This window comes from Salvelinus sp. IW2-2015, linkage group LG37, assembly GCF_002910315.2.
Source record: "Salvelinus sp. IW2-2015 linkage group LG37, ASM291031v2, whole genome shotgun sequence".
NCBI lineage: Eukaryota > Metazoa > Chordata > Actinopteri > Salmoniformes > Salmonidae > Salvelinus > Salvelinus sp. IW2-2015.
This window is the reverse complement of record NC_036876.1, coordinates 845,193-850,812: the sequence shown is the minus strand read 5'-3', so window position 1 is coordinate 850,812 and position 5,620 is coordinate 845,193. Positions and strand designations below refer to the sequence as shown.

The following is a 5,620-nucleotide window of genomic DNA, read 5'->3' as shown; positions in this document are numbered from 1 at the left end:
TTTTACATATAAATCGTTCTGGCCATTCAGAGAGGTCTGTGGGTGTGGCTTAAACAGAGGGGAAATTCCACAGCTCTCAGTTCATGTCGGAAACTGACGTATCCGAGATTAAAAAGGTAGGCCTGGTTCTTTGAGATTCATGACACGTTATGAGTACGAACTAATAGGCTACACATTATTATCATCTTACTAAAGTAATAATGCACTAACAGTATTTAAAGAATTTGGTCGCTTAGAAGTAATTACAAAATCTCCCACATCTTAGATCATTTTTATGTGCATTAATTTATACTTGTTTTTATTATAAATTGTTCAGAATAGACAACACATATTAATCTCTTTAATACAAACTAAATACAAAACATGTAATTACATTATCAAAAGTTATATTGCATTCTCAGGCCACTAAAGTGGCAGCAGATGGATTAAAAAAGGTGTAGCTATGTGTGAATGTTTCAATACCTTTAGCAGAGAAGCCTACTGGCCAGAACCTCCTCGTCCATTGCAATAACATAACACCATTCTTATTATATGCAGCAGCACTTATTTCAAACATCCCTTTAAGGGAACCATTGAAGAGCACACAATCTAGAGTTTCCATATACTCTGTCATTTCCTAATAAGGCCCTTTCAATGTCATTTCTTGCCTTGAACCCACTCTGTGTGTGTCATTAGTAATAAGAGGATGTTGCTAAAGGTCTTTGGTTTGGTGTCTGCCATACACAGATCACACATAGATACATACAGTAGTACATGAGTAGAGAGTTATTAAAAACACAATGAATAAATTATCACAAATTATTGCCAACCAAGTATATATATTCTGACAGTCTGGATTTTGGTTTAACATCTTCATCAAAAAGACAACAGAAAGGAACTGACTGGGACCAGAAATCAACCCGGGTATTTCTAACACAAAATTGTTTGGCCAGATGAGTGTTGATGATTGGTTGGAGAGGTCAGAACAGGGGAGCTGATTGGTCAGTTTGTGTGCTCCAATCACCCCTGCAATCACTGGACCATGGTTTATCCATATTAAAGAGAATATTAAAACGTGAGTAGGAAGGGGGAGATGGTTATAAAGTTAAGGCTCAATCTCTTTTAGTCTTTCCTTGATTCTGTGCATCCTCAACCGTAGGAGAAGGTCCCTTCCCTCGAACTTTCTTCTCCAATACATTTTGAGAATCAGGCAAGGAGAGACGACAAGGAATCGAGTAAAGATTAAATGAGTCAGTCCATATTTTTCTTGTCCCACTGGCCAGTCAGCCAGACAGATTTACCGATTCATAGCTTGAAGCTGTTGAAGGAGTGTTGGTTGATGGACTCCAGGTTGTTCTTCAGAGCGATGGCAAACTCTACCATACTGCGCACATGGCTGTAGGACATATCACAGCCCTACAGGGGGAGACAGAGAACAAGAGAACACTTCCACTTCATTGACAAGATTTGATTGGCGAAAACAATAACATGATAAGTGACCTTTCTTTCTCTTATCCAATCACATACAGATCACTAACTACCTCAGAGAAGAGAGTAAGTAAGGGCGTATTTTTTTAAGTATTTGAACTCGACCCAGTGAGGCAGAACAGAGCTATCTATATACGACCTTTCGCTCGTTCACAAAACAGAACTTTGGCTTAGAGAGAAGCAGCTAGAGACAGAGGGGTTGAGAGAGAAGCTGCTAGAGACAGAGGGGTTGAGAGAGAAGCTGCTAGAGACAGAAGGGTTGAGAGAGAAGCTGCTAGAGACAGAGGGGTTGAGAGAGAAGCTGCTAGAGACAGAAGGGTTGAGAGAGAAGCTGCAAGAGACAGAGGGGTTGAGAGAGAAGCTGCTAGAAACAGAGGGGTTGAGAGAGAAGCGGCTAGAGACAGAGGGGTTGAGAGAGAGGGGGAGGCAGAGAAAGAGAAAGGGTACGTTTGGTAACAAACTAATGGTCAGTTCATGGTCAGGTTACCAGTTGAGGAAAATCTCCAGGCCCTTCTTCCCTTCTGAGTTCCAGACCAAACTCTGAAGTGGGACTCTATTCCCTATAGTTCACTACTTTTAAACCCAGACCTTTTTATTTAACCTTTATTTAATTAGGCAAGTCAGTTAAGAACAAATTCTTATTTACAATGACGACCTACCCCGGCCAAAGGACGACGCTAGGCCAATTGTGCGCTGCCCTATGAGACTCCCAATCACGGTGATACAGCCTGGAATCGAACCAGGGTTTGTAGTGATGCCTATAGCACTGAGATGCAGTGCTTTAGACCGCTGTGCCACTCGGGAATCCTGAGTGGCCCTAGTCAAAAGTAGTGCACTATATAGGGAATAGGGTGCTCTATTTGTACCTCATCAAAGTCTGAGATGATCTCGTTGAGGAGAGTCCATCTCGGTTCACGCTGCACTCGTTGTAGAAGTCCTTAAACTGGGGTACCGAGGCGAACACAACACACACACATTATATCATATAACACTGACACAACCACGTTATATATACACACAAAACACGTCATCATGTCATATCACAACACACACACATTATAGTCATATAACACTGACACAACCACGTTATATATACACACAAAACACGTCATCATGTCATTCACAACACACACACATTATATCATATAACACTGACACAACCACGTTAATATATACACACAAAACACGTCATCATGTCATATCACAACACACACACATTATATCATATAACACTGACACAACCACTGTTATATATACACACAAACACGTCATCATGTCATATCCACAACACACACACATATATCATATAACACTGACACAACCACGTTATATATACACACAAAAACACGTCATCATGTCATATCACAACACACACACATTATATCATATAACACAGCGGAGTCAATCACACCTTCCGGAGACACCTGAAACCCCACCTCTTTAAGGAATACCTAGGATAGGATAAAGTAATCCTTCTAACCCCCCCCCCCCCCTTAAAAGAGTTAGATGCACTATTGTAAAGTGGTTTTCCACTGGATATCATAAGGTGAATGCACCAATTTGTAAGTCGCTCTGGATAAGAGCGTCTGCCAATGACTTAAATGTAAATGTAAATGTAACACTGACACAACCACGTTATATATACACACAAAACACGTCATCATGTCATATCACAACACACAGACATTATATCAAAGCACACACATGATATACACAAACACGTTATATACATGGTTGGTTGGTCATTTGCATGAAGTGGCCCTATCACAGTTACAGTGCTGCTGGGGCAATCAGACTGACCCTCTGTAGTCTCGAGACCTGGCTTCCACTACTATTTAATACCGTTACCACATTTGCTTTAGCCTGACGAGAGTGCCATCTGGGCATTTGCACTTTTGGGACTTTTGTAATAATTAAATTGCAAAAGCAGCTCAATCAAGCACAGCTTAAGTATTTTAAATGATTTCAAATAGTACTTGAGTCCGGGTGCCACGTGTACTCCCTCTCCGGCCTCTAGGTCATCAGGCTGCTGATTATCCTGTCACCATCGTCTCGCCACCAGCACCTCATGACTCTCACCTGGACTCCATCAACTCTTTGATATCTTCCCTATATCTGTCACTCCCTGGTTCTTTCCTCAGGTTCATTGACTCTGTTTTCATGTCGGTGCGTTGTTGTGTTTCGTGTTTTTTTTGTTTTGTTAATTTATTAAAACACTCACTCCCTGAACTTGCTTCCCGACACTCACGCACTCGTTACACCAGGTTGGCGCCACACACACACACGACACACACACACACACACACACACACACACACACACCACACCACACACACAACACACACACACACACACAACACACACACACACACACCACACACACACACACGACACACACACACATCACACACACACACACACACACACACACACACTAAAGCCAGAAAGGCATGGATGTGACAAGCACGCATGCATGTATGAACACACAGACAGACAGGTGAAATAGAAGATGAACAACCAAACTCCAGCCATGATCTTAGGGTCCTTTAGGACTCCAGGCCTGGGGAAATACAAACACACACTTTGAGCCACCATGTAATCATCCGTCTTTCCCTTGTTCTCTCTCCCCCTCGGTCATGTCAGTCTTTTAAAAAACATATTCAAACTCACTTTCCTGAGAGAGGGAGGGAGGGGGAGGGAAGGAGAGAGGGAGGGGGAGGGAAGGAGAGAGGGAGGGGGAGGGAAGGAGAGAGGGAGTTCCACAATCTGGCATTACAGAGTGACAGACAAAAGACATGTCTGGCTCAACCCAGGTTTGAGTTTCATGCCTTTTGTCTGTCACTCTGTGAGTCCAGATTGTGGAACCCAGACGATAGTATCATTTTACCTTTATTTATTCACTCAGCTTAAACAAAGGGCCAAGGAGATAACACGGCCTCAGGCTTCGCTTTGATGAAAGCTGTTACTGAAGGTGTGTGTTACTATGTTACTATCTGTTATCCAGTCTTACTTGGTGCCGTTGTAGAGCAACGTGTGTGTGTGTCTCTCTCTCTATGGCTGCGTTCACACAGACAGCACAATTCGGATTCTTTTTTACACTAATTGGTATTTTTGACCAATCAGATCAGCCCTGAAAAAGATCTGATGAGGGGGGAGAAAGAGAGTGATCACCGGTGACTGATATTAGACTAGATATTAAGCACCTTATGACAAACCTGGGTCGTCTGCAGGCCACAACTGTGTGTTAGGTTAGCCTACTGAGCTAAAGCCTAGGTACTTTCTCAGGGGGCTAACGAAAGTGTTTATGTCTCAGGTAAATGTATAATTGATGAATTGATTGGTTGATTGCTTGATGGATTGAGGAGGTACTCACAGGGACAGTGTATAGGTGGAGGTTATGTAGTGGAGGTTATGTAGTGGAGGTTATGTAGTGGAGGTTATGTAGTGGTAAACCTCACTACAGAACCTCCACTACATAACACTCCACGACATAACCACACTGACCATAAATACCTCCACTAATAACCTTCCCTACATAACCTCACTACTAACCGTCCACTACATAACCTCCACTCAATAACCACCACTACATAACCTCCAACTTTACATAACTCCACTACATAAACACCACATTCACCACCTAACCTAACGCCACTCATAACCATATAACCTCCACTACCATATACCTCCACTACATAAACCTCCACTACATAACCTCCACGTTACATAAACCTCATACAAACTCAACATAACCTACTTAACACCACTACATGAACCTCCACACTGATAACCTCCCACATAACTACAATAACCATCCACTACATATACTCATAAAAACCCACCTACAATACCCACTAATAACTCCACTACAACCTCCACCTACCTCAAACCTACATATTAACAAACCTCCACTACATAACCATCCACTAGCATAAATATAATACTCTCACTCACCCATACATACCACCACTAATAACCACCACTACATAACCTCCACTAATAAACCTCCACTACATACACCCCACTAACTAACCGCCACTATATAAACCTCCCACTACAAACCTCCCTTACATAACTCCCACTACATAACCCTCCACTTACATAACCTCCACTAACATAACCTCCACTACATTAACCACCACTACATTAACCA

General features: G+C 42.2%; 1 long non-coding RNA gene across 1 annotated transcript in view; it reads right to left on the bottom strand.

The window, feature by feature from the left end:
* Window positions 1-318: 318 nt before the first annotated feature.
* The window catches only part of LOC111960364 (uncharacterized), a 9,810-nt gene continuing 4,508 nt past the window's right edge, over window positions 319-5,620 (bottom strand). Inside the window, exons 6-7 of the long non-coding RNA XR_002876822.2 lie at window positions 2,334-2,410; window positions 319-1,395 (exon numbers count right to left, since the gene is read on the bottom strand). This is a non-coding gene — a long non-coding RNA (uncharacterized lncRNA). The remainder of the gene's footprint in view (window positions 1,396-2,333; window positions 2,411-5,620) is intronic.